This window comes from Nomascus leucogenys, chromosome 2 (genome assembly GCF_006542625.1).
Source record: "Nomascus leucogenys isolate Asia chromosome 2, Asia_NLE_v1, whole genome shotgun sequence".
Classification (NCBI taxonomy): domain Eukaryota; kingdom Metazoa; phylum Chordata; class Mammalia; order Primates; family Hylobatidae; genus Nomascus; species Nomascus leucogenys.
The window spans coordinates 123,095,185-123,108,048 of record NC_044382.1 but is presented as its reverse complement, the minus strand read 5'-3'; positions in this window follow the sequence as shown (position 1 = coordinate 123,108,048).

Sequence of the window (12,864 nt, the reverse complement as noted above, 5' to 3'; positions counted from 1 at the left end):
AATCAGAATGCATGATTATAGAATGCTAAAAGCTCTTGGAGATACTTTGCCAGGCATCTTTGAGGAGAAATTTTAGAGAATCAACGACACTTGATTAAGCATTTATGAACCGTAAGTTTTTTCCTCTGCTCTCCTGTGGAAAAAAACAAACATAAAATAAAACAACAAACCATATTGGCAATCGCATATGTTTATAAACATTCCATTAATTTTTTTTCTGTTTTAATTATCTTTTAAGATGAAATAATCTGTCCATAGGCTAGAGCAGCAAGTTTATGCAAGAGAATATGAAAACAGCCTTCCTTCTGGTAGAATATGTATCCATAGTGCATGATGTCCACTGAAGTTTGTAATATTTTTACATGCAATGTTACTATTGCAATTATTGACAACCTGTAATGTTTTGCACATAGTAGGCTTTCAAATGCTGTTAGGATTCAACATGGGACATAAAGCCTAAGAATGGAACCAGATTCCCTAGGGTTTCAGTATTTGATTTCTAGACGACTAGAAGACTGCCCTGGTATAATCTATGTTTTGGGTATTTTTTATGGTGATGAACAAAGTAAACATTTGGCCTGGAAATCACTGGAAATATTCGAACCAAGCAAAAGGGTAATAAAAAGTAAACCTATCCTTAACTTTAAAACCAAGCGTGGGTTCTACTGGTTGATGGGTGTATAGTTGAGAAAGCATTTTTCTCCAGAACTATTCAGTTTCACTGACAGGGAAGTCCTTTTTGGCCCAATAACCAATTATTGAATTTTTTTTTTATTATACTTTAAGTTCTATGGTACATGTACACAACATGCAGGTTTGTTACATATGTTTACATGTGCCATGTTGGTGTGCTGCACCCATTAACTCGTCATTTACATTATGTATATCTCCTAATGCTATCCCTCCCCCATCCCCCCACCCCACAACAGGCCCTGGTATGTGATGTTCCCCACCCTGTGTCCAAGTGTTCTCATTGTGCACTTCCCACCTATGAGTGAGAACGTGCAGTGTTTGGTTTTCTGTCCTTGCAATAGTTTGCTCAGAATGGTGGATTCCAGCTTCATTCATGTCCCTACAAAGGACATGAACTCATCCTTTTTTATGGCTGCATAGTATTCCATGGTGTATATGTACCACATTTTCTTTATCCAGTCTGTCATTGATGGACATTTGGGTTGGTTCCAAGTCCTTGCTATTGTGAATACTGCCACAATAAACATATGTGTGCATATGTCTTTATAGTAGCATGATTTATAATCCTTTGGGTTTATGCCCAGTAATGGGATGGCTGGGTCAAATGGTATTTCTAGTTCTAGATCCTTGAGGAATCGCCACACTGTCTTCCACAGTGGTTGAACTAGTTTACACTCCCACCAACAGTGTAAAAGTGTTCCTATTTCTCCACATCCTCTCCAGCACCTGTTGTTTCCTGGCTTTTTAGTGATCACCATTCTAACTGGTGTGAGATGGTATCTCATTGTGGTTTTGATTTGCATTTCTCTGATGGCCAGTGATGATGAGCATTTTTTCATGTGTCTGTTGGCTGCATAAATGTCTTCTTTTGAGAAGTGCCTTTTCATATCCTTTGCCCACTTTTTGATGGGGTTGTTTGATTTTTTCTTCTAAATTTGTTTAAGTTCTTTGTAGATTCTGGATATTAACCCTTTGTCAGATGGGTAGATTGTAAAACTTTTCTCCCATTCTGTAGGTTGCCTGTTCACTCTGATGGTAGTTTCTTTTGCTGTGCAGAAGCTCTTTAGTTTAATTAGATCCCATTTGTCAATTTTGGCTTTTGTTGCCATTGCTTTTGGTGTTTAAGTCATGAAGTCCTTACCCATGCCTACATCCTGAATGGTATTGCCTAGGTTTTCTTTTAGGGTTTTTATGGTTTTAGGTCTAACATTTAAGTCTTTAATCCATCTTAAATTAATTTTTGTATAAGGTGTAAGGAAGGGATCCAGTTTCAGCTTTCTACATATGGCTGGCCAGTTTTCCCAGCACCATTTTTTAATAGGGAATCCTTTCCCCATTTCTTGTTTTTGTCAGGTTTGTCAAAGATCACATAGTTGTAGATGTGTGGTATTATTTCCAAGGACTCTATTCTGTTCCATTGGTCTATGTCTCTGTTTTGGTACCGGTACCATGCTGTTTTGGTTACTGTAGCCTTGTAGTATAGTTTGAAGTCAGGTAGCGTGATGCCTCCAGCTTTGTTCTTTTGGCTTAGGATTGTCTTGGCAATGTGGGCTCTATTTTAGTTCCATATGAACTCTAAAGTAGTTTTTTCCAATTCTGTGAAGAAAGTCATTGGTAGCTTGATGGGGATGGCATTGAATCTATAAATTACCTTGGGCAGTATGGCCATTTTCACAATATTGATTCTTCCTACCCATGAGCATGGAATGTTCTTCCATTTGTTTGTATCCTCTTTTATTTCATTGAGCAGTGGTTTGTAGTTCTCCTTGAAGAGGTCCTTCACATCCCTTGTAAGTTGGATTCCTAGGTATTTTATTCTCTTTGAAGCAATTGTGAATGGGAGTTCACTCCTGATTTGGCTGTTTGTCTGTTAATGGTGTATAGGAATGCTTGTGATTTTTGCACATTGATTTTGTATCCTGAGAGTTTGCTGAAGTTGCTTATCAGCTTAAGGAGATTTTGGGCTGAGATGATGGGGTTTTCTAAATATACAATCATGTCATCTGCAAACAGGGACAATTTGACTTCCTCTTTTCCTAATTGAATACCCTTTATTTCTTTCTCCTGCCTGATTGCCCTGGCCAGAACTTCCAACACTATGTTGAATAGGAGTGGTGAGAGAGGGCATCCCTGTCTTGTGCCGGGTTTCCAAGGGAATGCTTTCCGTTTTTGCCCATTCAGTATGATACTGGTTGTGGATTTGTCATAAATAGCTCTTATTGTTTTGAGATATGTCCCATCGATACCTAGTTTAGTGAGAGTTTTTAGCATGAAGGGCTGTTGAGTTTTGTAAAAGGCCTTTTCTATTGAGATAATCATGTGGTTTTTGTCTTTGGTTCTGTTTATACAATGGATTATGTTGATTGATTTACATATGTTGAACTGGCCTTGCATCCCAGGGATGAAGCTAGCTTGACCGTGGTGGGTAGGCTTTTTGATGTGTTGCTGGATTCGGTTTGCCAGTATTTTACTGAGGACTTTTGCATTGATGTTCATCAGGGATATTGGTCTAAAATTCTCTTTTTTTGTTGTGTTTCTGCCAGGCTTTGGTATCAGGATGATGCTGGCCTCATAAAATGAATTAGGGAGGATTCACTCTTTTTCTATTGATTGGAACAGTTTCAGAAGGAATGGTACCAGCTCCTCTTTGTACCTCTGGTAGAATTCGGCTGTGAATCCGTCTGGTTCTGGACTTTTTTTGGTTGGTAGGCTATTAATTATTGCCTCAATTTCAGAACCTGTTATTAGTCTATTTAGAGATTCAACTTCTTCCTGGTTTAGTCTTGGGAGGGTGTATGTGTCCAGGAATTCATCAATTTCTTCTAGATTTTCTAGTTTATTTGCATAGAGGTGTTTATAGTATTCTCTGATGGAAGTTTGTATTTCTGTGGGATCAGTGGTGATATCCCCTTTATCATTTTTTATTGTGTCTATTTGATTCTTCTCTCTATTCTTCTTTATTAGTCTTGCTAGTGGTCTATCAATTTTGTAGATCTTTTCAAAAAACCAGCTCGTGGAGTCATTGATTTTTTGAAGGGTTTTTTGTGTCTCCATCTCCTTCAGTTCTGCTCTGATCTTACTTATTTCTCGCCTTCTGCTAGCTTTTCAATGTGTTTTCTCTTCCTTCTCTAGTTCTTTTAATTGTGACGTTAGGGTGTCAATTTTAGATCTTTCCTGCTTTCTCTTGTGGGCATTTAGTGCTATAAATTTCCCTCTACACACTGCTTTGAATGTGTCCCAGAGATGATGGTATGTTGTGTCTTTGTTCTCATTGGTTTTGAAGAACGTCTTTATTTCTGCCTTCATTTCATTATGTACCCAGTAGTCATTCAGGAGCAGGTTGTTCAGTTTCCATGTAGTTGAGCCGTTTTGAGTGAGTTTCTCAATCTTGAGTTCTAGTTTGATTGCACTGTGGTCTGAGAGACAGTTTGTTATAATTTCTGTTCTTTTACATTTGCTGAGGAGAGCTTTACTTCCAACTATGTGATCAATTTTGGAATAAGTGGGATGTGGTGCTGAGAAGAATTTATATTCTGTTGATTTGGGGTGAAGAGTCCTGTAGATGTCTATTAGGCCCTCTTGGTGCAGAGTTGAGTTCAATTCCTGGATATCCTTGTTAACTTTCTGTCTCATTGATCTGTCTAATGTTGACAGTGGGGTGTTAAAGTCTCCCATTCTGATTGTGTGGGAGTCTAAGTCTCTTTGTAGGTCTTTAAGGGCTTGCTTTATGAATCTGGGTGCTCCTGTATTGGGTGCATATATATTTAGGATAGTTAGCTCTTCTTGTTGAATTGATCCCTTTACCATTATGTAATGGCCTTCTTTGTCTCTTTTATCTTTGTTGGTTTAAAGTCTGTTTTATCAGAGACTAGGATTGCAACCCCTGCCTTTTTTTGTTTTCCATTTGCTTGGTAGATCTTCCTCCATCCCTTTATTTTGAGCCTGTGTGTCTGTCTGCATGTGAGATAGGTCTCCTGAATACAGCACACTGATGGGTCTTGACTCTTTATCCAATTTGCCAGTCTGTGTCTTTTAATTGGGGCATTTAGCCCATTTACATTTAAGGTTAATATTGTTATGTGTGAATTTGATCCTGTCATTATGATGTTAGCTGGTTATTTCACTCATTAGTTGATGCAGTTTCTTTCTAGCATTGATGGTCTTTACAATTTGGCATGTTTTTGCAGTGGCTGGTACCGGTTGTTGCTTTCCATGTTTAGTGCTTCCTTCAGGAGCTCTTGTAAGGCAGGCCTGGTGGCAGCAAAATCTCTCAGCATTTGCTTGTCTGTAAAGGATTTTATTTCTCCTTCACTTATGAAGCTTAGTTTGGCTGGATATGAAATTCTGGGCTGAAAATTCTTTTCTTTAAGAATGTTGAATATTGGCCCCCACTTTCTTCTGGCTTGTAGAGTTTCTGCTGAGAGATCTTCTTTTAGTTTGATGGGCTTCCCTTTGTGGGTAACCCAACCTTTCTCTCTGGCTGCCCTTAACATTTTTTCCTTCATTTCAACTTTGGAATCTGACAATTATGTGTCTTGGAGTTGCTCTTCTCGAGGAGTATCTTTGTGGCGTTCTCTGTATTTCCTGAATTTGAATGTTGGCCTGCCTCGCTACATTGTGGAAGTTCTCCTAGATAATATCCTGAAGAGTGTTTTCCAGCTGGGTTCCATTCTCCCCATCACTTTCAGTTACATCAATCAGACGTAGATTTGGTCTTTTCACATATTCCCATATTTCTTGGAGGCTTTATTCATTTCTTTTTACTTTTTTTCTCTAAACTTATCTTCTCGCTTCATTTCATTCATTTGCTCTTCAATCACTGATACCCTTTCTTCCGCTTGATCGAATTGGTTACTGAAGCTTGTGCATCCATCACGTAGTTCTTGTGCCATGGTTTTCAGCTCTATCGGGTCATTTAAAGACTTCTCTACACTGTTTATTCTAGTTAGCCATTCGTCTACTCTTTTTTCAAGGTTTTTAGCTTCTTTGCGATGGGTTCAAACATCCTCCTTTAGCTCGGAGAAGTTTGTTATTACCAATTGTCTGAAGCCATCTTCTCCGAACTCATCAAAGTCATTGTCGGTCCAGCTTTGTTACATTGCTGGCAAGGATCTGCGTTACTTTGGAGGTGAAGAGGCACTCTGATTTTTAGAATTGTCAGCTTTTCTGCTCTGGTTTCTCCCCATCTTTGTGGTTTTATCTACCTTTGGGCTTTGATGGTGGTGACGTACAGATGGGGTTTTGGTGTGGATATCCTTTCTGTTTGTTAGTTTTCCTTCTAACAGTCAGGACCCTCAGCTGCAGGTCTGTTGGAGTTTTCTGGCAGTCCACTCCAGACCCTGTTTTCCTGGGTATCACCAGCAGAGGCTGCAGAATGGCAAACGTTGCTATCTGACCCTTCCCCTGGAAGCTTTTATCTCAGAGGGGCACCCTGCCATATGCAGTGTCAGTCGTCCCCTACTGGGAGGTTTCTCCCAGTTAGGCTACTCAGGGGTCAGGGACCCACTTGAGGAGGCAGTCTGTCCATTCTCATAGCTCAAACTGCATGCTGGGAGAACCTCTACTCTCTTCAAAGCTGTCAGACAGGGACGTTGAAGAAGTTTCTACTGCCTTTCGTTCAGCTATGCCCTGCCCCCAGAGGTGGAGTCTACAGAGGCAGGAAGGCCTCCTTGAGCTGTGGTGGGCTCCACTCAGTTTGAGCTTCCTGGCCACTTTGTTTACCTACTCAAGTATCAGCAATGGCGGACGCCTCTCCCCCAGCCTCGCTGCCACCTCGCAGTTCAAACTCAGACTGCTGTGCTAGCAGTGAGCGAGGCTCTGTCGGTGTGGGAACCTCTGAGCCAGGCACAGGATATAATCTCCTGGTGTGCCATTTGCTAAGGCCATTGGAAAAGTGCAGTATTAGGGTGGGAGTGTCCCGTTTTTCCAGGTGCTGTCTGTCACGGCTTCCCTTTGCTAGAAAAGGGAATTCCCCCACCCCTTGCACTTTCGTGGTGAGGCGATGCCCCGCTCTGCTCCATGGGCTGCGCCCACTGTCTGACAAGCCCCTGTGAGATGAACCCAGTACCTCAGTTGGAAATGCAGAAATCACCCGTCTTCTTCATCGCTCAGGCTGGGAGCTGCAGACTGGAGCAGTTCCTATTTGGCCATCTTGGAACCTCCCTGGTTTATTCTATTGAATTGTTTAATATTTCTTTTCTGATACATAATAGATCAGGTTTTAACCAGATGAGCCGTCCTTTGTTCATATTCATACTCTTTGATCTGGGTTGTGGATCACAGTGAATCTTTACTAATGCTTGATGGGTCTTAAAAGTTTTTTCTTTCAAGGCTATCCCTGTGATTCTTGATAATAACTTAATTGTCATGTGCACAGTTGCTCTCTTGAAAATAGTATGAGTCAGAGCTATCTCCTTTTGGGGACTGAACACAATCTGGGCCTGTTAAATCTTTTGCCACAGCCCATAATCTGATTAGGCCCTGGAAGTGTGTCTCATGTGGAAATATAATCAATTGTATTGCTACAGTATTATAGGCAAGAATACTCTTAAGAAAGAAATTATGTTCTACCAGAGAGATTTGCATTCATTTTAAAGGAGTTTTGTCTGCTTGTTTATGGGAATATCCTAAAATTAGAGTTTTTGTTGAGACTCTTTTGCTTTAAAAATAAACTTGAAGATATTTAATTTTGTTAAGTTTAATTTGGAACTATTTCATTCACTTCACAAAAAGTTTTTAACTGCTGCTGTCTATAAAGTATAGTGCTGTGTAGTGGGCACAAAGTGAACAAGACAGCCCTGCTAGGTTCCTGTTTTCATGGAGTTTGCCTTCTAGCAAGGAGAGATGATAAAAACAGGGAAGGGGCTACAGACTGCTGGAGGTGGGAATTGGCATTAGATATGGTGGTGAGGGTAACTCCTCTAAGGAAGACGTTGTAAATTTGACACCTGATCGCTAAGGAACTGCCGTGCAAAATATGTGTGAAAAAGTCTTTAGGCTGGTGAATTGTTCAGGGTTCTGGCAGGAAATAGAATTCACCAGATACGGTTCAAAGGAAAAGTTCATGAAAGAATTGCCTAACAGTATGGGCAGCGGTAAAGAAGCAGCGAGCACTGGTGAGACACTTAAGACTAGCAACAGCCTGGAGCCATTATTGCCTCTGTAGCAGTGATGCGGGAAGAAGGACAAGAGGAAAATATCGTGTTTCTTGGATCTGAGAGTTAGAAGATTAAGAAAAGATTTCCTGGCAGGAGCTGAGGTCACCATGAAAGGCAGCTATTGCCAGAGATGTGATGCCATCCTCCACCTGTTCTACTGGTGCTGTTTATTGGCCAAACCCAACTGGAAGCTAGCCAAAAAGGGCTCTCTAGGGATGCAGACAGCAGGATTTATCTTCCTGGGGGAGAGAAGGGGAAGAATATATGTGGTGGTCGCTGAGGGGGTGTTATAAATTGGAAAATGGACATTGTGCTGACTGCTTAAATAAGGGTATTTATAATGTTCCAAGATGTTAGAACAACTCAAAAGGAACTTTTGAAGACTTGGAAAGCTTTTGCAGCTTTTTGTTTCAGCTTTCTGACATTTCTGTTCCCAGTTGGCCATTCCATGCTGACATAATCTGTGACTAATGGAGTTGCTGCTTCTCTTGAGTTTATACCTGTTATCTGTGGTCTTCTCTTTGCAATAGAGAACAATAATTGTTACAGTAAAAAAAAAAGAGTATCCTTAAAGTTCTGGCTAGACTCTGACCTGAAAGATTGTACAATATTGTCAAAATACAAATAAGTTGAAATAGGCCATATGTGAAGTATAGACTATAGTCTGAATACCTATGGATAACTTAAAAATCCTTCAGAATAAAATTCTTCTTTTTCCCTAGATTCCTTTTTTTAACCTATCTGAACTCAGTAGTTGGCTTATTTCTTTTTATTTATTTTTGTAATTTCAACTTTTATTTGCAATTTGGGGGTAGGTGTAAAAGTTTGTTACATGGGTATGTCGTGTGATGCTAAGGTTTGTGATATGATCTCGTCACCCAGACAGTGAGCATAGTACCCAACAATTTTCATCCATTGTCCCCTCCCTCCCTCTCTTCTTTATTAGTCCCCAGTGTCTGTTGTTGCTATCTTTATGTCCATGAGTACCCAATATTTAGCTCCCACTTTTGAGAACACGCAGTAGTTTTTTGTTCTTGTGTTATTTCACTTATGATAATGGCTTCCAGCTGCATCCATGTTGCTGCAAAGGGAATGATTTTATTCTTTTTTATGGTTGCATAGTATTCCATGGTGTATATGTACCATATTTTCTTCAATCCACTGTTGATTGGCATCTATGTTGATTCCATGTCTTTGCTGTTAGGAATAGTGCTGTGGTCAACATATGTGTGCATGTGACTTTTTAATAGAATCATATATTTTCTTTTGACTATATATCCAGTAATGAGATTACTGAGTCAAATGTAGCTAAGTTCTTTGAGAAATCTCTAAACTATTTACTTCAGTGGCTGAACTAATTTACATTCCTACCAACAGTGTTTAAGCATTTCCTTTTCTCCGCAGACTCGCCAGCGTCTGTTATTTTTGGACTTTTTAATAGCCATTCTGACTGCTTTGAAATGGTATCTCATCATGGTTTCTGATTTGCGTTTCTCTGATGAATAGTGATGTTGAGCCTTTTTTCATATGTTTATTGGCTGCTTGTATGTCTTCTTTTGAGAAGTATCTGTTCATGTCTTTTGCCCATGTTTTTAATGAGGTTATTTGTTTTTTGCTTGTTCAATTATGTTTCTTATAGATTCTGGATATTAGAACTTTATCAGATGCATAGTTTGGAGATATTTTCTTCCAACCTGTAGGTTTTCTGTTGACTCTTTTGATAGTTTCTCTTGCTGTGCAGAAGCTCTTTATTAGGTCCTGTTTATCAACTTTTGTTTTTGTTGCAATTGCTTTGGAGAATACAGTCATAATTTTTTTCCCAAGGCCAGTATCCAGAGTGGTGTTTCCTAGGTTTTCTTCTATAGTTCTTACTGTTTGAGGTCTTACATTTAAATCTTGAATCCATCTTGAGTTAATTTTTGTATATGGTAAAAGGGAAATGGTTTCATTATTTGCATATAGCTAGTTATCCCAGCACCATTTATTGAATAGGGAGTCCTTTCCTTGTTGATAATTTCTGTAAACTCTGTCAAAGATCAGATGGCTGTAGGTGTGTGGCTTTATTTCTGGATTCTCTATTCTGTTCCATTGGCCTGTGTGTCTAGTTTTGTACCAGTACCATGCTGTTTTGGTTACTGAAGGTCTATAGTATAGTAAGAGGTCAGGTAATATGATGCCTCTGGCTTTATTTTTGCCTAGGATTGCTTTGACTGTTTGGGCTCTTTTTGGTTCCATATGAATTTTACTTTATTTTATTTGCAGTTGCAAGATTTAATAGAGTGAAGACAAAGATCCCATACAAAGGGAGGGGACCAAAGAGGGTAGCCGTTGCTGGCTCGAATGCCTGGGTTTATATCCCGATCATTGTCCCTCCTGCTGTGCTCTCAGGTAATAGATGATGGCTATTTCTTTACCTCCTGTTTTTGCCTAATTAGCATTTTAGTGAGCTCTCTGATTGGTCGGGTGTGAGCTAAGTTGCAAGCCCCGTGTTTAAAGGTAGATGTGATCACCTTCCTGGCTAGGCTTAGGGATTCTTAGTCGGCCTAGGAAATCCAGCTAGTCCTGTCTCTCAGTCCCCCAACTTAACAGTAAAACCCAAGTGCTGTTGGGGAGGTTGGCCGACAACCACTCTAAGTGCTTCCTGCTGAACTGGGGCATAGTAGGGGTTGTGCAGTTGAGATTTCCTTGGGATGCGTGCCTTCCGCGATAGATCTTAGTCAGGGACTGCATCTGGGGTTCCATTTGAAGAACGATTTGTAATTTTACAGCTTTGATTCTGGAAGAGACAAACTTAACAAGGAGGTTAAAAATACAGGGTCCAAAGAGGAGTAGCAATATTATAGCTGCTAGAGATCCTAAGAAGGGGAGAATCCAGGGCATCCATTGGCTGAGGAGGCCCCAGGGTCCAGTGTTTTGAAGCTCCTCTGCTCTAAGTTATATTCAATCCCGAATTTCTTTAACTTTCTCGGTGACAATTCCAGATTGATTAACATAATAACAGCATTCTTCCCCCAAAAATAAACAGGTTCCTCCTCTTTCGGCAGTTAGCAAGTCTAAAGTTCTTCGATTTTGAAGGACTACTGCTGCTAGGGAGTTAAGTTGGTCTTGCAAGGTGTCTAGGGAGTTGGCGACCCGTTCCATATCACCATTTAGTTCTTGAGATAGTTTGTAGTAGAACTGAGTAGAGGTTGTGATAGCACCAGTGCCAGTACCTAGTCTGTCTAGCACTCCTGCTCCGATAACAAAAGGAAGAATGGGTACTCTTTTGTTGCGGGGCTTAGGTACAGCATGATTGTATAAATCTTGTTCAGTGTAGATGGTGATAAGGGGCACTAAGAATGAGAGGAAGCACATAGATTCTGAAGAGCCTTTCAAACAACGATAGGCTGAGGTACCACAGACAAAAAATATTCCTGAGGGTAAACAGACTATTCGTGTGGGAGGAGTTACCCACCTGATGCATTGGGAGTTGGTCGTGTCTATACTATTGCTAAATTTTACACAGGTGAGGTTTGAGGTATGGGTTATTTCCAGATTGGAAACGAGGTCCTACTAAAATGGAAGTGGTGTTTATTTCTGTGCTGAAGTTGTTCCATTGTTCAGGTACAGGGATTGAAATGTATGGCCTGAAGTGCAGGGGCAGGCACATCCAACAGTTAGTAGGGTTTTGGGACAAGACCTCATGGAGCCCAGTGAGGGTGGTATTAAATACGCTTACCAGGCAAGAATGGGTACAGAGAGTTTCATGTAGTTTTGAGAGATCTAGTCCTTTGTATGGGGTAGGGGTGCTATGTACCCAGGTCAGTTGGGAGATTATTTCCTTTACTTGTTTTTCTCTTACTTGATCTTGAACTCCACCCCCATCAGACATACTGGTATGGGTGAAGTAAGTCCAACAGACAGTGGCTCCAAGTCCTCCAGGACAAGTAGGTTTAATCATTTTCCCTGTCCAATAATGAGTATTTGCATGCCTGCAAAACGTGGCAGAGTTATAGCAGTTGCGGGGCTTATGGGTGTTGGCAGTGAAGGTGGGGGTTCTCTTAGATAAACTCCTATATGATGAGGCATCAATATTTCCAGGAAGCCACATTCTCCATAGAAAGTCTTGATAAGGGGAGCTACTGGTCGTACAGCAGCATGGAGGGGGTGCAGTGAGAGTGAAAGAGGGTAAGAGAACAATAAAGAGAAAAATATGATAAGGGAGGGCCATGGGGATTTATGATTTTAGTTACTTTCCTCACGGTTGTCTGACAGCCACAAGTCTCCTTTAGCAGTGAGTATGCCATTCTCATCATGAGATGTCCATACAGTAAGATCTCTTCCCTGTATCATTTTAACTGCTTCAGATACTAAGACTGCTATTGCTGCCACTACCCGTAAACAATGAGGCCAACCCTTTGCCACTACATCAGTTTCCTTACTCAGGTATGCCAAGGGTTGCAAGCTTGTCCCTCGGACCTGTGTAAGGACTCGTAGAGCTATTCTTGTTTTTTCTGTGACATATAAAGAAAAGTCTTGTCCTGTTGGCAAGCTTAACACTGGGGCTTGGGTTAGGGCCTTCTTTAGGGCCTGGAAAGCTGCTTCTGCTTCAGTTGTCCATGTTACTAAACGGGTATTGGCTTTCTGAGTTTCTTTAATTAGTGTATATAATGGTCTAGCTATTTCGCTGTATCTGGGAATCCATACTCGGCCGAAACCTGTTATGCCAAGGAACCCTCTTAGTTGTTTTAGGGTTTTGGGATGAGGATAAACCAGTATAGGCTGGATACATTCCTCACTGAGGGCCCTGGTGCCTTTGGATAATTTTAGCCCTAAGTATTTAACCTGCTGTGAGCAGAGCTGAGCCTTTTGTTTGGAAACCTTGTAGCCACAGGTGGCGAGGAAATTTAAGAGCTCTTGGGTGGCTTGATGGCACAAGGTTTCTGAACGGGTGGCTAAAAGTAAGTCATCCATGTACCAAAGGACAAGAGTGTCCAGGTATGAGAATTGGCTCAAGTCTTGGGCTAATGCCTGG